The 24,190-nt window shown below is 39.2% G+C and overlaps 1 protein-coding gene across 2 annotated transcripts in view; it reads right to left on the bottom strand.

Moving 5' to 3' along the window:
- The window catches only part of LOC149547785 (nucleolar protein), a 227,357-nt gene that overhangs the window by 138,290 nt on the left and 64,877 nt on the right, over positions 1–24,190 (bottom strand). The window lies entirely within an intron of this gene.

Below are 24,190 nucleotides of genomic sequence, written 5' to 3'. Positions count from 1 at the left end.
TCCACCTGGATCCCAAATGTAGTCATGAACTATACTACTGTCAGTCAAGATAGGCTCCTGCAACAACCTCTGAAAATTAACCAAGAGGAATCCATAATCAAATTGGCGAATACAACTCACCCAAACTCCAAAGTTAGGAACCCATGAGAAACAAGCTCTCGAAATATCAAAACCCAAGTAGAGTAGATAACCCAAACTGCCAACATAGTAAATACCATCAACACATCCCACTAGCCTATGTGAAATGTACAATACAATTCTGCAACAACGATGAATACTCCCGCATGAAATTGCACCAAATACAGAGAATCCACACACTGCACACCTACTGCAATTAACACAACTCTGCAGATCATCGGTCACTGTCTCATAACCATAACACCCATGCACTGCTGATGGTGAATACTCATTACACGGTAGATAGCAAAAACGTGAGCCCAGACCAAACCTGTCTGCCATCAACTCCTCAACACATGGATCAAAAGCAAACCGATGAACATATCCTACAGTATAATGCCGGTAAAAAGAACCAATCCCAGTCAAAGACTCATCCTGCAGACGTGATACAACCAACTGTGACTGATCATCAGCTAAGTCAGAGGATGATATAGCCAAGAGTGCAGAATCAACAACAACATCACTAGTCTTTGTGCCCTCCAAGTCAAACATACCACAATGCTCATCTGCAGCGCCCAACTCAGCTGAACCTGCCTCCAGTGGAAATGGACCAAATATGCCAATACTAGTGTCATGGATAGATATATCCTCATCTCCACTACCTTTATCAACCTCGACCATGGACATCCTCAGATCACTAGACACCACGGTCAGTGACTGTACAGAATCTGGTAAAGACTGAAGTCGTTCCAACTCCACGGTCACCTTAGCTAAATGAAATTGTGACTCCTCGAAAGCCAACTGTGTACTCTCAAGAAACTCAGAAGTCACTTCAAGCTGCTGAGTAAGCTTACTCACCTCATCTTCCTTGACCAATAATGCGTCATATGCTGTACTCCCCCACTGCATAAGATAATCTCTATCGGCTACCAACTGCATATAATTCTGTCTCAAAAACCAGATAACCTCCCATAAAGAGTGGATCTCTATCAAGGAAAGATAACTGCCTCCCTGCTCATCACTAGCAGGAGAACCCCATCCATAAACTGCTAACAATTGACGCGCAGCATCGAAATGCTCGCAAGCGATAGAAATGTCTCGCTCGCAAACTCTCAGCTGACTAGACACATGATTGTGCTGACTAGTCAAACTCCTATACTCTACCCCTGGTACACTTTCCAAAGGAGTAACCTCAGAATGGCTATAATCTGTAATACTGCCATCCAAATTTTGCAGTCCAACTGCTGAACTTGTCTCATCAAATGGAGTGACTGAGGCATCAACATAAACCTCTGTATCAAAGGAAACTGTTGAGGAGACTAAGTCCTCAAAACTGTCCACAACATCCCCCTGGGTGTCATCTGTAATAATCAAATCCTGGGACTCTTCTATAAACTTTGTCATATCTGAGAGATCATCAACCCATTCCAACAAGAATGGTCGATTGGATACATGAACAATGCCCAATAAAAGTGTGTAAAAACTAATTCCAGCATCAAACAAGCTACTGGCATGGATGAGAACTACACCTGGCAAGCTACTAATCAAGTCCATGATGGTGCAACAGATACTACTACCAAAGAATGATAAATATCTCCGGTCAAAACGATCCCAAGTACTAAGATAAGGATCCCAACATCTAATCTATGAACGGAAATCGACTGGCAATTCAAGTAAACTTCTCACCTAAGTAATGTGTACAATACCAACTGACTTCACGCACCTGTCTGCAGTCTCTGAATCCGGAGTGTGAATGCTAGAGGTACTCATATCATCATCAATATGTGACCCGACTGTAAAAGGAAACTGAGTCCCTCCTATATGTGCTAACTCCCGAACTGAACTCACCTCAAGACAACGCTTGTCCACATGTCTCTCAGAATCCTAGAGAGCCAACTTCATTGCCTCCATGCCTTCGTTGATCTGTTGTAAGTCGTCACAAGAAGAACCTGTTGTGACTCCTTTCTGTCTCTCCTACAGTTGAATCATCCAAATGTGATTCTCAATCAATCCATGTATCCTATCATGATGAGATAAAGCCGTGACAATATTCTTGTCCCTTGTCTTCAGCTGGTATGCCAAACCAAGTAAAGAGCTACTAGCCTCTATCTCATGTGAAGAAGCATCCAACTGTGCATGATACTCACTTTCTGCAAAGTCCTGAATGCTCACTTTCTGATCAACTGTACTATCCTCAAACTTGATAGTATACTCAACTACTGTAACTTCATCCAGCCCAACTGTACTGGAATCACTATCTGTGTCAATCGCACAATCCGGTGTGCCTGTGATATCACCTTCTGGCTCAACCTGCACAACGTCTGTAACCCCTTCTACCTGTGAAGATGATGTAGGTAAACCATTACCTGAAGATATGCTAATGTCTCCCTGTATCGAATCAGCATGTCTGTTAAACTCCTCATACAAGTTTCTGCCTGTCATAAGGAAGGTACGATCCTTAGGCCTATCAAAACGTTCAATCAGTCTCTCCTTAAACTCCACATATGAGGTAATGTGTGCATGACCCATAGTGACCATACCATGATGCCACCACTCATGTGCTAACCCATCCTGGTGAATTGCTGCATACTTAATAGCTTCTTCCTCAAGCATAGGGTTCATTTGAAAGTATGTGTCAAGATTTTGAACCCAAGCTCTTGCTGTAGACTTCCCCGAGCCATCATAATATGGTAACTGAAGTTTCCCTACTTTCTTCCATAGCTCATAGCTCTGGTTCCTGTCATGTCCACGTGGCATATGCTTCATCTGCACATCTATATACTCCCTAAAGGTAATTGTAACAGTAAAATTTGGACCTCCGGCTTCCCAATCTCTCTTCAACTGGTCCTGTATATCAGTGATCTGGGGCTCTGGTACGAGCTGCTCTAGGGCTCCAAGAGGAAATGTGGGAATTATGGGCCTCAAACTCACTGTCCTAGCTTGCTGGGGTGCATGACCGAAATTGTTCCCAACTTGTTCACCTCCATTACGTGTCCCATCTTGATTATTACCATTCTGATTATTTCCTCCACCCACATTAGCATTCAACCCCATTTGACGAGCTATCATCTGCATCATAAGCTCCAATCTTTGACTCTGTTCCTGTGCTCTCTGCTCTGCTAATCGTTGTCCCTGTGCCAAGGTGTCTAATATCTGTAAGAATCTTTCCTTTCCCTGATCCGGACTGATATACATGTTGTCAAACATTTTTTTCTCTCTATCTGGCTATTCCAAATAAAACCTCCACAGGATGGTAGGACTTATAGCTCTGATACCACTGTAATAATCCCAACAGGTTATAACTGCTTCAAATACCAAAAATCTGTATACTTCAGTTGTTTGACATTTCGTCAAACACTTTGCAAGCAAGCTCTGATACCACTGTAATAACCCTCCTCAAATCTACTCTCAAAGATGCTGATTGAAGGCTCAAAGAATTTTGTCAAACAATTCACATGCAAGAGACATATGATTGATATAGTATTTCAGCTTACTTTAAATGACTTTTTCCAATTTGCATCAATGAAAATCTAGTGATAGAAGATTACAATGAACTACACAATGACCTAACATGAGTGTGCTCCTAATTTTGACAATATTCAGTGCATATATTATGATCTAAGCATGAGAAAAGAACACCTACAGCCAACTGGCATTTTTGCAAACAGTTGGTATGCAAACTATCTAGCTGATAAATAATGAGATTGAATTGCTTAAATGACACCAGCAACTATTATCTTTTTTATTGCAATCAAATTTCTAATACAACGATCATGAAATATGGCCAAGACTTTGGCATTTACATGGATTACCAAAATGACAATGCTGGTATAATGCACACTTACAGCTGAAACTTATAATACCCTAAAAAAACAATACTAACAAGGGAAACTGGTTGTAGATGGCTGTAATAATTTTCCTTCAATGCTGCCCCTTCTGCTTTACTTTTTCGAGCTGCTTTTTCGGCCTGCTTTTTCGGTTCCACTTTTTCCGCTTGCTTTTTCGATTCCACTTTTTCCGCCTGCTTTTTCAGTTCTGCTTTTTCCGCTTGCTTTTTCGATTCCGCTTTTTCCACCTGCTTTTTTTGTTCCACTTTTTCGGACTGCTTTTTCGTTTCTGCTTTTTCGGATTGCTAACCTGTTGAATCTCAAGACCATATCTTTCAATGGCGTCAAGATTTTCAGCTTAAAGGGATTTCATCCTTCAAACTATTGAGACATAACCTCCAGAAAATTCTCCAATTTCTTTGATATTTCCAACCATACTAAAAAGAAGCTCTTCCCTTTCTTTTATAATGTTCCCACAAGAGCTCAATCCTTCGTTTTCTCAATGTGGGATAAAACATCACTCCCTTTATGTTCTTATGTCTCCAATGTGTTATAAAATAAAGGGGACTCTTTTAATTTAAATATTTCCCACAAACTATAGTCTATGCATTAATAAAGTTAAATATTTAAATTTAACTTTATAAAATAGCTTTATGAATGCATAACAAATCTTATCAATGATAAACAAGTCTTCTTGCCGATTTTAAACAATTAACATCGACATACCACTGCCACTGGATGTCCGACCATAGCCAAGATGACTTACTATAAATAGTAAGTATGCCCAAAGTTGCCTCAAAACCCCTCAAAAAGACCTGCAACTGAAACTAACTAGGCCAAATAGCCTCTAAGCCCCTTTAATGTCCTGGTTAGCCTACGGGACCGTGGGGAAATAGACTAACGGCAACATCATGCTATGAATGCTAACAAGGGGACATTACATACATTGATAGAACACATGAAGGTAATACATCAGAGAGTCGCTCCGATCAAAGGTCATCAACATAGCTCCTAACTATCAGAAGTACAGTGAAAATCCTATACCGATAGCCAATGGAACTATAGGGAATATGTATGCCAATAAAAGAGCAATTGAACAGCCCATAGCAAAAGGATAGGTAAAACCTACACCGATGCAGTAACACAGGGATAACACATCAAGGAAAACTACATCGATGAGAAAGGCATCAGCATAGCTATATTATATCGAGAGCATGATTGATATGTTATGTTAATACCCAATGAGATCATCAGGGAAACACATGCCAATGGAATAGCAGTTGGATGAAGGACGTCAATAAGACCTTTAGTGATGGATGATTCAAGGATGATGCAATTGGGAAAAAATATGCCGAAAAACGTCTTGCAAACCATATCATCAAAACATATGTCGATAGTGATGAAACAAATGCATCGGGAAGAATTATGTTGATGATTTCATCGGTGCAACTTTTCACTATGGAATAACAAAATGGAAGTCACAATGATGACTGACGAGTGAAGTGATATAGCCTATAACGATGATCAGGAATACATAGCTCTATTGGGATATAGTGAATGGTGAGTTATATTGATGGCACGTAAAAACAAACTTGATCGGTATATCTTATGGTAATTTCAACAGTTGTCATATCAACTGTTCAATTTTCAAGAAACTATAAAAGGATATAATTAAATACACAGATCGGATGAATTAAAGGATTCACACGGGGCATTAAGATCATTAGATTGCTTCAAATTTAGGTGAAATCATTACATACAAGTGTGGTTAATAGTCGAGAGTTGTGAGAGCCAATTTGCAAAGAGAGGATTTACAAAAGTCATTGTTCCGATGCAAACACTGATTGCAGAATTGTAATATTGGAAGCTTCAAGCATATCAGGAAAGAAAAGACCAGCCAGAATTGGGGAATCGAAAGGAAAGAAACCAAAGGGAGAAGAAAAACCCCTAACAGGAAACTTAATCAAGACATGATGGATCAGACGCATGCTTCTAATTCAAGGTCACGGAGATCGAAGCAACATGTCCTGAAAGGGATTAACTGGAGGATAGGTTCAAGTTCGTAAGAGAAGTAGGGTATGAATTATTTCTTTTCCATTACTTAAAGAGGAACAACCCAGTGCCTATCTTCCATCCATGAAAATGAATCTAGATAGGCTTACAACCCCCAATGTTTTTGTGAACATTGAATTACTAGATATTAGTTAGAAATTACCATTCAAAGAGGAGATGGATATTGAATTCTCAGAAGAACAATTTCATATATCAATCTGCAAATGCCCTAGCTGAGATTTTCAACCTTGATCAATCATTGGACCTGCCCCCATCTTTCAGAGAACTTGAAGATGAATATGCTAGGTAAGATACAAGTTACAAGATACAAAGGGTGGAAACTAGATATCCATTTAGAAAGAGGAGGAAAACAAGGTCCCCTCAAATGAAGATGGCCCAACTTTCAAATATAGAATCGTTCAAACCATGCTTGTAGTATACCTATTTCTCTTGTGGCCAAGTAGGAGATGTTGAAGTTTTTTGACTTCATAACCATACTGCCCATGGTATTAGCTATTGATATTCAAATGATTGAGCCACGACCATTTGACTATGCAATGTATGTAATAGAGAAAATGCATGACAAGTTTTAGTCTTTACAAACAAAAGGTGAACAACAAAGGTTCAAGTATGTAGCAGAGAAAATACATGAGGGGTTTGTGTCTTTACAAACAAAAGGTGAAAAACAAAGGTTCAAGTATTACTCATTGTAAATGCACATGGTCTTGTTCTATTGAGACACAAGAGGCATATGGCCTGAACAATTAAGATTGGTTGTTAGAAACAAAGATGCAAATAAGCAGCCTATGCAACTGTGGACTTCTATCTGGGACTCCAGATATATCAATTCAAACCATGTTAAGATTTGAGGAGTGGTTTGTCAAGACAATATACTAACTAAGGTTCAAGTATGTAGCAAAGAAAATACATGAGGGGTTTGTGTCTACATATACAGAAGGCGAAAAAACAAAGGTTCAAGTATTACTCATTGTAAATGCATATGTTCTTATTCTATTGATACACAAGAGGCATATGGCATGAACAATTACGATTGCTTGTTAGAGACAAAGATGGCAATAAGCAGCCTGTGCAACTGTGGACTTCTATCTAGGATTCCAGATATATCAATTCAAACCATGTAAAGTTTTGAGGAGTGGTTTGTCAAAACAATATACCAACAAAGTGTAATAACCACCCCTTTTTTGTTTTTTTAGGGGAGACTTGCAGACTACTAAGTATTATCAATTAGAGTGTTATTTTCAACATGGCATTTTGACAAACACTTAGCAAATACAACAATAAATATGCAAAGTCTAGAAACTCCTTATTTTCTGATAAAATATTGATTTTATAATAGAAATGTTTACATACAATTGCCTTATAGGCTGTAGCAAATACTCAGATTGGTATTTAACAATTACAATGCCTAAAATGAACAGTATGATGGAAGGAACCTAGAAGTAGATGTTGTAGTGATCTGTAGATGAAATGACAACGTCCCAACCTTTAACCGGCGAAGTGGACAAGAAACTCAATGCAACTTGTTTGTACACTGTAGCAACACTATTCACAACACTGTAGCAATTTCACTATTCACAACCTTGTAGAAAAATCACTATTCACGATACTATAGCAAAACACTATTCACGAGCACTGTAGCGAAACATTGTTCACATGCACTATAGCAAAAACACTATTCACAGTACTGTAGAAAAAACACTAGTCACACACACTGTAGCAAGAACATTATTCACACATACCGTAGCAAACACTATTCATGGTTGCATGACCTGAACTTTAGAGCTCTTAAATTATGTGTGAGATCACCAATAAATCCCACTGTGTTTCCTGAATGAAAACACCCAATAATCCTCCTGACTGTCTCTTTCAATGGTGAAGAGAATGCTAGCAAAGAGGGATTTCGTCCTCCAAGCTCAACAATTAGATTTCCTAGAAATCCAATAGCATAATAGTAATATTATCCAAGCATATCCAACTCATTCCAGCCAAAAGAATATAAAGTCCTCCAAGAAGTCGACTTCATTTGCATAAGCAATGTGGAATAGATGGGAAACACCTTTTTAAAACAACTTTATAATAAAGTGACTTAATTTATAAGTCTTTTATTTAATTATCACTTTATAATAAAGTAAATTAACTTCAGCATTAAAATCATATAACAGTCGAACTCAGAATACCATGTATGATAGCTCATTGGAAAGAGCTCAACCAAATCCACCAAGCCAAACACTGGAAATTTCCATATCACTTGACTCCCACTAACTTACTAAAAATAGCAACTCCTACAAATACTGTCAAATGAGCTCCCTAATCACTTCATTAGCCTACAGAAACTCCTGTCATAGGCTAATCTATTGACCCTAGTGGTCACATTAAGTAGGGGACATTACAGTCTACCCCCCTTGAAATTACTTGTCCTCAAGCAATCTACATTCTTGATGCTGCAATACCTGCTCTTTTTCCCAAGTAGCATCCTCCTCTGGCAGGTTTCTCCACTTAGCAAGGTATTCCTTGACTACCCTATTCCTAAAAGTCCTCTCTCTGGTATCCAGAATAGCTTCAAAGACCAACACAAGCTTACCCTCCTCATCCAATGGTGGCAAATCTGCACAAGGCACAATTCGTTGACCAATGGCTTTCTTAAGTCTCGACACATAAAACATGTTATGTACTCGACTGCCCTCCAGAAGCTCAATCTCATAGGTGACCTCACCCACTTTGCCAATCACTTTGTAGGGGCCATAAAACCTAGGTTTCAGCTTCTCGGCTCCACTCTTCTTGAGCGATGACTGTCTCTATGGTTGTGGCCTCAAGTAAACCATATCCCCTACCTCAAAACTGCACTCTACCCTGTGCTGATCAGCATACAACTGTTGTTGATTCTAAGCCTGTTGTATGTTCTCCCTGAGCACTTTCAGGATATCCTAACTATCCTAGAATAAGTCTTTCGCTTTGGGCACTCTGTTGTCCCCAAAACTAAGTCAATGAAGCTAGGTGCTTCATAACCATGCAGTGCCATGAAAGGAGTCATCTTGATGGACATATGATAAGTGGTATTATAACAATACTCTCCCATATGCAACCATTTGACCCAAGCTCTCTATTGTGCACTCACATAGTTTCTCAAATATCCCGCCACCCATTTATTCACAATCTTCGTCTAACCATTTATCTGCGGATGATAACTAGTGTTGGGTGTAAGATCTGTACCACACAACCTAAAAAATTCCTACCAAAAAACACTCATAAATTTACTATCACAGTCACTAACTATGAATCTAGGCAGCCCATGTAACTTGAATATCTCTCTGAAGAAAAGATCTACCACCTGTGCTACTGTGTAAGTGGATGGAATAGCAAAGAAGTGAGTGAATTTCGTCAAGCAGTCTACCACCACATAGATGTAATCTCTCCCTTGCACTTGTGGTAACACGATGATGAAATCCATCGAAATACTTTCCCATTTCCTCTTGGGAATCGGCAAGGGCTGAAGCAATCTTGCGGGAAAAGTGTGCTCTCCCTTATTCTGCTAACACACCACGCACTCTCTCACAAATCTCTGCACGTCATCCTTGAGTCCCCTCTAGGTGAATCTCTCATGGATCTTCCTATAAGTTTTGAAGACCCCAGGATGTCCAGCTGTAGGCGCATTATGAAATACCCTCAAAATCTCTCTATACTGTGATATAGGAATCAAATAAATCCTATCCTAAAATCTGATTAACCCATCCAACACCGCATACCTGTCGTCGTAAAGGGTGCAAGCAGCTATCCCAGAAGCCCAATCATCTTCTATATACTCCGCTGCAATACAATCTCTCCAGTCTCCTAAAATTTAAGCTAGAGCACATAAGTGAGGTCTCCGAGATAAAGCATCAACCACCACATTTTTCTTACCTTTGACAAACTCTATGTCAAAATCATAGGCTTGCAATTTGGTAACCCATTTCTGCTGTTGATCATTAAGATCACGCTAGCCCATCAAGTATTTAATACTATTGTGATTAGTCTTGATCACAAAAAGCCCACCTACCAAACAAGATCGGAACTTGGCCAACGCATGCATTATGGCCAACATTTCCCTATCGTAGATAGAATAGCTCCTCTCAACTCCTTGGAGCTTCCTACTCTCGAATGCAATGGGGTGTCTCTCTTGCATCAATACTGCCCCTATCCCATCTCCTAAAGCATCACACTGAAGCTCAAATGGTTTCGTAAAGATCTAGAACCGGACAAGATGACATTACCTATTTGAAGTGGTCAAAACATCTCTGCGCTGCCTCTGTTCATGTGAAGGCTCCTTTCTTGGTGAGATTTGTCAAAGCTGCGGCAATCTGTGAGAATCCCCTAACAAACCTCCTATAAAAACCACATAAACCAAAGAAACCCTTAAGCTGTGTGAGGTTTGTGGGAGTAGGCCAATCCACAACAGCTCTAATCTTTTTGGGATCAAACCTTAGTTACCGGATTCGTGCCCTAGAGGCCGGATCCGGATTCGGGTCCGATCCGGATCCGGATTCGTGCCTGGATTCGTGCAGATCCGGGCAGGATCCTTGTTTTACACAGTGGATTCGTCCGGATTCGTGGGCCATGAATCCTAACGAATCCACTGTGTAAAACAAGGATCCTGCCCAGATCTGCATGAATCCAGACACGAATCCTCAAGGATCCAGCATGAATCCTCAAGGATCGACAGGTTCAAGTGAGTCTAAATTATTTAATATGACTTTTTTAAATATATTTTTTGGCTTTCTAGTGCTAAAATGACCTTTTTATGCATTATATATACTAATAAATGAGAGAAATATATATATATATATATATATATTTCTCTATATATATATATCTGTTACTAGTGTGTATATATATATATATATATATATATATTCACGAATCCTCCACGAATCCAAATCGGGAAAAAAAAAAAATCACGAATCCACGGATCCGATTCACGTGCCCGAATCGGATTCGTATCCCGAATCGGTAACTAAGGATCAAACCGAACACCATCTACACTAATGATATGCCCAAGGTAAAGGAGCTCGGTCATGCCAAACTCGCATTTTGATTCCTTGGCATACAATGACTCTCTATCCAGAATAGATAACACCTCCAAATGTTGCAAGTGCTCCTCCTAGGTCTTACTGAAGACCAAGATGTTATAAAAAAAGATCAAGTCGAATCTCCTCAACTGCCCCCTGAACACCTGGTTCATACAACTCTCAAATGTGGCAAGTGCATTGGTTAGCCCAAATGGCATAACCATAAACTCGAAGTGGCCATAGTGATATAGGAAGGCTGTCTTCTCGATGTCCTCTGCTCTCATCCTGATCTGGTGGTATCCGGATCATAAAAAGATTTTGGTGAAGAAGCGTGCACCATGCAACTCATCAATCAGCTCATCAATCCTATGAATGGGCTACCTGTTTTTAATTGTTTTCTTATTCAGTGCCCTGTAATTGATGCACATGGGCAGCATCCCATCCTTCTTCAATAGAACTACTATTGAAGCAAAAGGGCTTTTGCTAGGCCTAATGTGCCCCATCTCCAATAGCTTGATGATTGTCTTCTCTATCTCATCCTTGTGCTTCTTAGGATGACGATAGGGAGTAATCATGACCAGTTTGGCTCCCTCCTCAAGCTCAATTACATGCTCTATCCCCCTGTCAGGAGGCACCCCATGCGGAAAATAGCCAAATACTTTGGTGTTCCTATCAAGTATCTCTTGGATATCTGGTGGATGACTCTTTACCTATGGCTCCTGTGGAGCTAGCATAATGAAACATTCTGCTGCCCACTCTATGTCATTATGCGAAAAAAGTCTCTCCATTCTCCTCAAAGAGACTACTCTACAACTCCCATCTGAAGGTCCTCTAAGTACAACAATTCTACCCTCATGCTGGAATCTCATCTCCAATTTTGCTAGGTTGAGTGTGAACTCAACTAGCGAGGCCATCCATGTCATGTCGAGGATGACATCGTAGTCTCCCATGTCTACTACATAGAACTCATCCTCCAACTCATAGCCATCTCCAAACTTGATGTGAACATTAGATATCTTTCGAGTGAATAATAATTTGTCACCATTAACTAACATGACTCTAAACCCAGCATGCTCCTCAGTCTATAAACCTCTTGTGGCTACCAACAGTGCATCAATGAAGTTATGTGTAGCCCCAGTGTCAATGAGAGAGATCACTTTCTGCCTCTAGATAGTTCCCTTGACCCTAAATGTGATCACCTTTTGAGTCCCCGTCAATCATGCCAACGACCTACCACCCTTAGAAATGTCGTTCCCCTCTGGAGTGCTACTCTTATCCGAATCAGTGTGTTGATCCTCCCCCTCTGACTATGACTCCTTTACTGAAAAATACTCCATTTGATTTGCCTTAGCCTTGAGAGGGCACTTATGAGATAAGTCCCAAAGCTCTCTACAATGAAAACATAGCTTCTTCATCCTCAACTCATTCAGGGTGTCATTATCCAACTTCCTATTATCCCCTTTTGTTTGTGCATCCTGGTAAAAAGGTTTTTTGTCCTTAACCTTATCCTTCTTCGTATGTGAATCCCTAGGCCGAAATCTTCTCTTAAAAGAAGAAGTTGCTAAGTCACGAGCCTTCTTAGTAGCCTCCTGTAATGTAGCTGGGTCATGCCACTTGACCCAACCCCTCAACGGATCTGAGAGTCTGACCATAAACAACACTACTAATCTCCTCTCTGAAATATCTGTAACCAACACAGCTAACCTCTGAAATTTACTGATATACGTCTCAATTGATCCCTACTGCTAGAGCTGTGCCAACTCTTTAAACTGTAACTCGGGATCTTTGGTATCAAATCTCTCTATGAGTCTCTCAGTGAACTCCTCATAAGATGTGATCTGATTATGCCCCAAGGTTACCATGTCAAGGTGCCACCACTCATGTGCTAGACCATCCAAATGAATAGCCACATACTTGATAGCCTCCTCCTCGGGCATAGGATTCAACTAGACGTATGTATCTAGCTTTTGCACCCAAGCTCATGCAGTCATCTTCCCTGAAGCATCATAATAAGGTAAAGAAAGTTTTCCAACTTTCTTTCTAAGCTCAAAGTTTTGATTTCTCCGTCTTGCTCTAGGCATGTGTCTCATCCTCAAGTCCATATAATCTCTGAGGGAAATATCTGCCTAAAACTTCGGCCCACTAGCCTCCCAGTCCCTCCTGAACTGATCTTGTAACTCGGTAATCTACAGTTTGTTTACTGGTTGAACTGGATCTCTGGGTGGGAAGGTGGGTAGAAGAGGTCTCAAGCTCACTATCTAAGTTGGGCGTGCAACATGTGTAAAGTTATCAGCCTCATTCCCATTGTTGCCATGTTCATTATTATTACCATTAATGTTATTCTCAAGACCATTGTTGTTGCCTCGGTCTCCATTATTATCATTGCCCCCATTTCCATTGTTTGCATCACCTAGGTTGATACTAACGCCCATCTGTCTAGCCATAAGCTGCAACATCATATCCATTCACCTATTTTGCTCTTGTTACATACACTGCCCCTCTAATGTACCCAATAACCGTCTGAACATTACCTCCTCCTGATCTAGATTGACATTCCTGCCTCCGCCTAGTCCTGTATTCCTGTCATCTCGATCACCCATACTACTGTCTTGTTCAAAGAATATCTCCTCCATCTGTATGACTAGATTCTATGTCCACCTGCACGGATGAACTAGACTACTCACTCTGTGAGTCCGAATCTTTGTTGCCTTGCTCTAGTATGGCAGAAGTTAATGGCCTCTATCGCATGCTCAAACATACATTCTTAACCTGTTTTATTTCTAACTTTAGTGTTTTGACATTTCGTCAAACACTTTTCCCTCTGTCTAGCTGTTCCAAATTCCTTGTAAGGCCTCCATAGGATGGTAGGACTTAAAGGCTCTAATACCACTGTAATAACTACCCCTTTCTTTTCTCTTTTGAGGAGACTTGCAGACTACTAAGTATTATCAATTAGAGTGTTATTCTCAAGATGGCATTTTGACAAACACTTAGCAAACATACAACAATAAATACGCAAAGTCTAGAACCTCCTTATTTGCTGATAAAGTATTGATTTTACAATAGAAATGTTTACATACAACTGCCTTATAGGCTGCAGCAATAATTCAAACTAGTAGTTAACAATAACAATGCCTAAAATGAACAGTATGATGGAAGGAACCTAGAAGTAGATGTTGTAAGGATCTACAGATGAAATGACGGCGTCCCAACCTTTAATAGGCGAGAGTGGACAAGAAACTCAATGCAACTGTTTGTGCACTATAGCAGCACTATTCACGACACTATGGCAATTTCACTGTTCACAGCCTTGTAGCAAAATCACTATTCACGGTATTGTAGCAAAACACTATTCCTGCACACTGTAGCAAAACATTGTTCACGTGCATTGTAGCAAAAACAGTATTCACGATATTGTAGCAAAAACACTATTCACGCGCACTGTAGCAAGAACACTATTCACACGCATTGTAGCAAACACTATTCATGGTTGCATGACCTGAACTTCAAAACTCTTAAATTATGTGTGAAATCACCAATAAATCCCATTGTGTTTCCTAAATGAAAACACCTGATAATCCTCCTAACTATGTCTTTCAACAGCAAAGAGAATGCTAGCAAAGAGGGATTGCGTCCTCCAAGCTCAACAATTAGATTTCCCATAATAGTAATATCATCCAAGAATATCCCAACTCATTCTAGCCAAGAGAATATAAAGTCTTCCAAGAAGTCGACTTCATTTGCATAAGCAATGTGGGATAAATGGGAAACACCTTTTTAAAACTTTATAATAGTGACTTAATCGATAAGTCTTATATTGAATTATGACTTTATAATAAAGTAATTAACTTCGGCATTAAAATCATATGAGCCCAATTCAAAATACCATGTATGATAGCTCCTCGGAAAGAGCTCAACCAAATCCACCAAGCCAAACATTGGAAATTTTCATATCACTCAACTCCCACTAACTTACTAAAAATAATAATTCCTGAAAATACTGCCAAATGAGCTCCCTAATCACTTCATTAGCCTACAGAAGCTCCTATCATAGGCTAATATATTGACCCTGATGGTCACATTAAGTAGGGGACATTACACAAAGGTTCAAGTATGTAGCAAAGAAAATACAAAAGGGGTTTGTGTCTTTACAAACAGAAGGTGAAAAAACAACTATTACTCGTGTTATTGCACATATTCTTGTTCTAAGGTTACACAAGAGGCATATAGCCTGAACAATTAAAATTGGTTGTTTGAGACAAGGATGGAAATAAGCAGCCTGTGCAACTGTGAACTTCTATCTGGGATTCCAGATATATCAGTTCAAACCATGTAAAGATTTGAGGAGTGGTTTGTAAAGAGTCAAGACAATATACCAAATGTGCAATCACCCATGTGACAGGTCAGTCTCTATGGAGATTAAGAAGTTTTTGAGGCCAAAGGATTTAGATGACAGAGGGCTGTTACAACACAATTGGGGAGTTTGGTATGTGTATTTTGATTTCACTTGTATCAGAGTATATGGTTTTGAGGGCAGCCCCTACAAACTACCAAACATTGTAATTGACAGAATTCCATACTTGGAGATTTTAAGGCAACTAAACCTTTCCAACACTTTGCACTTTGGCAAGATCCACAAGCAAAGCTTTTTATCAGAAAACATTGAGTTTTGGAGATTTCACCATTGTTTCAACTAGAGCCTATGAATGTGTTCAGAAGAAGTTGTTAGATGAATACAACTTGAAGGAGCATCACCCAAGGATAGGATATGACCCTGAAGGGTATATCTGTGCTTGCAAGAACAAACAGAGCTTTGATGACTATAACCATGTAGCCAATAAAGCAGAAGATATCTTTAGAAATGAGGACCATGAGGCACAAGTGAGTGAGATTTGAAAGTGCAGCCATTAAGGGAAATGCAAACAGAACAGATGGAGGAGGAATCGGGTGAGAATGCTCCAGAGGAACAAGATGTAAATTCAAGATTCCACATAGAAGAGTATGAGGAGATCCTTGACTTAGATACACAAGTTGCTGCAAAGTTGCAGAATGAAAAAGACAATAGGCTGGAGGCTCACAAATCTTTTGTTTACAATGACATGTTTCTCAAGTCTAAAGAATTTAATTTTTCTTGTTCAATGTATAAGGTTAAAAACCAAGAGTGTCGATCCCTAGCATCACTCCTGAAAATGAAGGATAAGTGATTGAACAATTGAGATCAGATGTGGAGTGGGATATCCAAAATAGAACTCCCCAAAGGCGAAGGCGATTGTTAATTGAATCAGGAGTAATTTTATTTCCAAGGTGGGATATCAATGCTTTTCTTATTATTGACAGTTTTGATACATTCTAAAAATAAGGAATTCAAGCTTGGCATTGAAGGTGTAAATGAAATTTACATTGGATCAAGATCTTATCCAAATGAAAATGCACTACTTCTGTGGCAACTATACCCACCAAATGAAAGACCTAAGATTCTAGATGTAGACAAAGCCTTTGGCCACATGATGAAACTGAAGGTTGGTGAGATTGATGCCATCATATCTACAGACATGAGTATCGACATTGCCAAGTTTAATAAGGTCCAAATACTGAGACTGATTAAAGAACAAAACACTACGAGGCCAAATATGAAGGAGAACTAACAAGGGACTCTTTTACTAGACAGAGAATTACTACACCAAGTGACTCACAATTAAAGGAAATGTGTGAGAAATCGCAACAAGTATTACGATAATAGATAATCGTCCATTATTAGTTAATGATAATCTATTGTATATATTTAGTTAGCTTTAGTTAGCTGTAGCTTTTTTAGCTTTCTTTCAACTAGAATCGAATGTTTCTATTCTTTACGATTGTTTCCTAAGAAAACGATCATTCCATTCTTTTGTATATAATGACCTCTCGGTCTCTGTTAAAAACAAGCAAGTATTTACCAATTACTTCATAATATAGTATCAAAGCTAATACTTCAAATTTTTTCGAATATTTTATATTTCGAAATTATTTGCTCCAAAATTTTCGAAATTCTTTCTAAGGTCTTTCATGGTTTTTTACCTACTTCCTAATGCCTAGCTTCGGCTAGGGTTTCTGAGACTTGGTTTCTGGCAGCCCTTGATTTTTGGTCTGGTCTTTTTCGTGCCTGGAAAACGCATTTTTATCTGAAAATAGCTTTTCAGATACTCATGTTTGCTTTCAATCTCCAACCCGCATTAGAATTCTTGGTCGTGGTGTTGGTCTTGCAACACAAACGCGACCTGCAGTCCCTACAAAGACCTCCTATCTCTACAAAAACGATTGTTTCTATCAGTTTGTTTGTATGTCTACATTTTTTATTTCCAGCACCAAACAAAGAACTTGTGTGCCCTAAAATGACACTGACTTCTCCCACACTTGTGTCGTTTTTTCATATTCTAGCCATTGCCGCCTCTCTCTACTTCAAGTACGACTGATACCTGCCTTCAAACCACCATTTTTCTGCTGTTTTGACCTCCATGGCCGCCGACCTGGTTTTTTGCTCAAACCCAAGTTTTTTGAGCTCGAAGTTTTATTTTGATTTCAAATTCTTGGTGGATTTTTCGTGAGCTCAACTAGGTTGTCGTCAAATTTTCTAGGTCCCTCGATTTTTGTGTCTTGATTTTCAAGCCAATGGATCCAAAAAACAACAACATTTCCCTTCTAGGTTTTTTGAGCTCTATTCTAGGTCTCTCTCCAAATTCTGTAAATCTACCGTTTTTTGCCTCTAAGAATGTGCCTTAAAAGATTTTCACAATTTTCCATTGAAAAACGTGTAATGGCATCTCTGAAGAACATTTTGCTCGACCACAACTCTAAATTCAATTGTCAAAATTATGGCACTTGGAACCAGCAAATCATCGCAACTTTTTGAATATTAAAACACCAATTAACTTGTTCTGGGTGTTTCGAAGCGTACAACTGCTCCTGGATACTTGGGATCTTAATAATTGAGAAGCGTTGATGCTTCTCAAATTATTTGTGGCTGATGATCAGCTCTCCCAGATTCCATCTGGCAAGATAGCTGTCGAGATATGGACACATCTCAAAGGTCTTCATGAGGCTTCTGACAAAAGCAGAGCTTTCTTTTTGAAAAACAATTTGTTTTCTATTACCATGGATGAGTGAACCTCACTCCAAGCACACCTAATTAGGACTCAGGAAATCCGTGATCAGTTGGTTACCATCGGTCGAAAGATGGAGGAAGAGGATATTGCAGTTATCACTTTTCGGAGTCTACCAAAGTCCTATGAGCATTTTATCGAGACTCTCAACATCACATCTTTTGGTGTTGATCTGAAGTTCACTGATCTCTACACACTTCTGCTTCAGCAAGATCGGTAGAAACAACAGTTTAGTAGCAGTTCCAACTCCACCTTCACAAAGTAAGTGTTTGCTACTAAATCCTTTCAAAAGGATAAAGGCAAGTTTCAGTATTCGTCTCAACAAAAGTCTTCTGCTCCATCATCAGATGGCTCCCGGAAGAAGAACATTCAATGCAATTATTGCCACAAGTTTGGGCACATGAAGGTCGAATGTCAGAAATGCTTAGTAGCACAATCTAAGCAATCACATTCACAGCCCAAAGCAAACAATGCAAACCACACTGAGCAGAGGAAATCTACCTTTTATGCCTTCATGACTAAAAGACCTGCAAATCATATCAAGTTGTATGCCTGGTACATTAATTCAGGTGCCTCTCATCACTTCAATCATCACAGAGACTGGTTTACTGACTACCAACCTGATTCCGATTCGGATATTTTTGGTGGTTAAGAAGACTACACTGTTGTCGGCAAAGGCAACATTCAAATTCAGTCTGCTAGGAGGAATCTCATTTTCCTCGATGTGTACAATGTTCCAAGGATGGAACTAAATCTACTCTCAATAAGTCATTTACTAGGACATTCTCCACACTTGGATGTCACCTTCAGTTCACATCAGTGCACCATCACTGATCGGGCAACTCAGTCTATTATTACAGTGGGCCTTGAGGATCATTATCTTTTCACACTTACTGATTCTAATGATTCCTAGGACTTAGCTATGGCTGCTCAGCAATCTTCTGTTAGCACACTTTGGCATCAGCAATATGGACACTTAAATGTGCATTATCTCTCACAGCTTGCTTGAGAAGAGCTTGTCCTTGGATTGCCAAAGATTCAGACTTAGTAGCTTGGAGTTTGCGATGCATGCTAGGCTAGGAAGCAACATCCCACGCCATTCAGAAGTGGTGATTCATGGTGAGCTTCTTCGGTACTTCAGCTTGTTCATGATAATATCTGCGGCCCTATGGCCACACCTTCTGTTCTTGGGTCCAGGTATTTTCTATTGTTTTTCGATGATTTCATTAGAAAAATGTGGATGTATTTCCTTAAAAGGAAATCAAATGCATTTCCTATATTTCAGAAGTTTAAACCTTGAGTTGAAAAAGAGTCAGGGCAATCTATTATTTGCTCTTACATAAGACAATTGGGGGGGGGTAAATTTTTTTCTAATGCATTCTCTAGCTTCTTGGATACTCATGGCATCAAATGCTAGTTAACCACACTCCACACACCACAATAGAACAGTGTAGTTGAACGTCAAAACAGAACAATCACCGATATGGCTCAATCCATGCTCGAACATAGACATGTTCTGAAAAAATTCTGGGGAGAAGCAATTGAACACTATAGTTTATCTGGTGAACCGGTCACCCACAGTGACAGTCAAAGTTAAAACTCCGAAAGAGGCTTAGTCAGGTCACAAGCCCAAAATTAGGCACTTGAAGGTTTTTGGCTCCCTTGCTTTTGTTTGGCTCCCTAATGCGTCACGCACCAAGTTGGATGCCAAGAGTCAGAAACTCATACTTGCTGGAGAAAATAGTCTTCACAAAGCCTACTACCTAATCAATGTTGAGACATCTCGTCTCATTTACAGTCGTGATGTAGTCTTTGATGAGCAGCAAGGACCTTTCATGCATGTTTCTCCTGTTCCTGATCCAGCAGACCAACCTATGAAGGCTCATAATTTGGGAGTTAGGATTCCATTAGGTCCACCTGATGGGAGGGCTCCAGCAGCTCTAGTTATACCAGTGATCCCTATACAAACAACTCCAACTTCTCTTGTAGGATCACCTCGATTTGTAGATGCTTCACCTGAGTTTGATCATGATTCTTCTGATGAGGAACCTGATCACCAAGAACCTCCTGATACTAATGTTGGTCCTTATCCGTTCCAGCTTAAGTGGTGGGCTAAGAAACTTTATGATCTTCGTGATGATGAGCTCATTGATGGGAGAACTGCTCGGAAAAAGGGAAAAACCTACAGAGTCTATTAACTTTGCTCTCATGGCCAACATTCACAATGCATTTGAACCTCAAATATAATACGAGGCTAAAGGAATTCCAGAGTGGGAACAGGCCATGACATCTGAACACCAAAGCTTGCTAAAGAATAACACCTAGGTCCTTTCTGGTCTTCCAGTAGGGAAGAAACCCATTGGCTGCAAATGGGTTTACAAAATCAAATTAAAAATTAAATGGTACTTTGGATAAGTATAAAGCTCGTTTAGTTGCGAAGGGCTTTTCTCAGTGTCAGGGCATTGATTATGAGGAGACCTTTGCTCCTACTGCAAAGATGAGCACTAGTAGATTAGTCCTAGCCATGGCAGCACAGTTTGGCTGGAAGGTTCATTAGATGAATGTCAAGAGTGCTTTCCTGAATGGTGATCTCCATGAAGAGGTCTGGATGACACAGCCTCCTAGTTTCAAGGCTGCTAGCAAAGACCATCAAGTTCCCAAATTGGTAAAAGTTCTCTATGGCTTGAAGTAGGCCCCTTGGGCATGGTGCATAAAAATTGATAAGTACCTCAGTGATCAAGGCTTCCAAAGGAGTTTTTTAGACTCAAATTTGTACATCAAGACTATGGACAATGACATCATCCTTCTAGTCATTTATGTGTATGATTTGTTCATCACTGGCAGTTCGACATCTTTGATTCAAAGAATCAAACAAAATTTATGCCAGTCTTTTGATATGACTGCCCTTGGGCTCATGCATTATTGCCTAGGTTTGAAGTTTGGCAACAGTCTTCTGGTGTATTCATCTCTTAGTCCAAATATGTCAAGCTCTGTTAGACAAATTTTGTATGCAAGATTGCAAGCTTGTATCTACACCTATGGAGAAAGGTCTCAAGTTACCCGCAAAGTCTAATTCTCCTTCTGTTGATGATACTACATACAAACAACTAGTAGGCAGCCTCATCTAACTCTCTGCTACTATGTCTGACATCAACTTCGCAGTTAGCTATACCTTACACTTTATGACAGCTCCTAGGGCTGATCATTGGATGGTCGCAAAGTGTGTGCTTCGTTATGTGAAGGGCACTTCAAATTATGGACTTCTGTACTCTCGAAGCTCTAATCCTAGACTCAGTGGGTTGACAAATTCAGATTGGGCAGGCTCTGTTGATGATAAAAAGTCAACTTCTAGATATGTGTTCAATTTGGGCTACGGTGCAATCACATGGACCAATAAGAAGCAACAAGCAGTTTCTCTCTCATCTACAGAAGCCGAATACAGAGGAACTGTTAAGGCAAGATGTGAAGATGTTTGACTTCGTTGTATGCTTGGGGATATGTAGATGTCACCAGCCGGACCAACTACTTTGTTTGTTGATAACGAAGGCATTATCAAGTTAGCCCGAAATCAAGTCTTCCATGAACGAACCAAGCATGTGGATGTTCACTATCACTACATAAGACAGCTGGTTGAAGACGAGACAATAGATTTGTAGTATGTTCCTACCACAGATCAAACTGCAGACATTCTCACCAAGCCTCTTGGTCCTGATAAGTTTGTCAATTTCAAAGGGCAACTTGGTGTTATAGATAGATTAACCATTAAGGGAGGGTATTACAATAACAGATAATCGTTTATTCTTAGTTAATGGTAATCTATTGTATATATTTAGTTAGCTTTAGTTCCCTGTAGCTTTTTAAGCTTTCTTTCAGCTAGAATAGAATGTTTCTATTCTTTACAATCGTTTCCTAAGGAAACATCATTCCATTCTTTTGTATATAATGACCTCTTGGTCTCTATTAATAACAAGCAACTATTTACCGATTACTTCGTAATAATAGGAAAATCAGCAAATGCAAGAACACATAAGAAGTATCAGACTTGATACTGTTTCAACAATGTTACATAGGAGTCAGAAGCACCTTGGAGAAATTCTGGATTGTGCATAAGGAGAATGTGGGAAATATGATCAATCACAACTGAGTAAGAAATAGATTGGATGTCAAATTGCATGATTTAAATGTGAAAGAATCGGAACCACAATACATTGCAATGCCAAATAAAGCCATTTTTGAAAACAGCTTCTGGTTTAGATTGTGTATGATGTTTTTATCATTAACGTTTCGGATCACACTCTGTGATCCATCATCAAGATGCCAAAAAGAGATGCATGAAATCATGATGATGGATCATAGAGTGTGATCTAAAACGTTGATGATAAAAACATCATGCACAACCGAAACCAGAAGTTGTTTTCAAAAATTCTAAGGAATTGTGGAAAATTGATAACACCAAATAAAGCCATTGCCGAACATGCCAAATATACACAGAATTGGGGTCCAAATACCAAGAATTCAGCATTGCTGTCAAAGAGGGGCTTCACAAATTTGTAATAAAGGATGGGGATTTGAAGGCAATGGATATTTGGATGGAGAAATGTAGTGTCATCTTGGCAACAACACTAAATGTGGAAAACATTGATGGACGTGATCTCGAGAGAGCTAGTGTTCTAATGGAATATATGACTATCCTTGATTATGTTGTTCAAGATGTTCTCCATGATACAGAATCCAGATACTTACTCCTCCGAGGCATACAAAGAGCACATAAAAGAATACAAAGATCTCCTTGGAGATGATTAGTTCCTTAGGCTAGCTTTTATTGTTATGAATTCAGTTGTTTAGTTTCTTTACACAAAACTAATTGTAACCATTGCTGAAGAGGTGTGTCTCTTCATTCGAACCAAATCTCTTATTATATAAAGAAGATCATTTTGTTGTGTTTAGGACATCATAAGATCATCAATCATATTTCCAGTACTATTTTCCACTTTCGTGTGCAGATGTATGTAGAGGAAACTTTTTAGTGTTAATACAAATCACTTCTCTTTATTTGCTCAAAAGGTGTGGATTCATTCTTTCAAGTTAATCAGTTCCTTGTGATACTTATTTCTAAGAAAATAATTTATCTGATTCATCGTGTGGGATGATTGTGTTGATTATATTGCCATTTGAACATCAGAATTAGTTTGTTGTGTGTTCTAAGTCTATCTTATTGGTGTTTTCAAGTAAAAGTTAAATTCAATAGGACTAATAGTGATATAAGATTACAATTTGAAGAGATAGAGATCAGCCAGGTGACAAATCCATTCCAGGAGTGGATTTAAAAAGTGTCTTGCAAACTTATACACAGTGTTAAGGAGAAAGTGAATCAACTGCCCAAGGGAATAACTGGTCTAAATTAATAATTGAAGTTTTTGATTAGCATTTGCATTCCTAATCATCATCTACAATTTACATTAAGCATTCAAAATATAATGTATTCAGATTACAAACATAAAGCAATCAATCAAGTACTTTTGACATACACAATTAGATCTTCCTCAAGAATTCACTCGCCATCTTGAGAGAAAATTTCAGAATCATATGAAATCAATCTGCTATAAAAAGCCTTCAACCAACAGATTAGGTTAAGTTATAGGCCCACCCACCTTGGTGTTGATGCGAGTTTTGTATCACTTACATAACATATTAGTAATTGAATATTTGATACGGAGTATCAAACATACAATTCCTCTCTTGAAAAGTTATTGCTCACTGGATATAAGAATAACTCCAATATTCTTTACATTTGTGGATACTCACTCAGTTTTATCGATGTGATTCGCTGGTAATCACGTAGGCGGCCTTATGCAAATTGTTGAGGATGACTTGGACTTTGGTGGGATGATGGAGATGGTGGTTCAGTGTGAATGCTAGATCATGTTGATGGAAAGTGATGGTGGTGGAGGGTGAATGATTCTTATGACTAGTGTTTCTCTAACTCTCTCCT

This window comes from Cupressus sempervirens, chromosome 7, assembly GCF_028749045.1.
Source record: "Cupressus sempervirens isolate cs-2001-9-10 chromosome 7, ASM2874904v1, whole genome shotgun sequence".
Lineage (NCBI taxonomy): Eukaryota > Viridiplantae > Streptophyta > Pinopsida > Cupressales > Cupressaceae > Cupressus > Cupressus sempervirens.
Note: the sequence above shows the minus strand (reverse complement) of the source record. Positions and strands in the feature narration are given on the sequence as shown.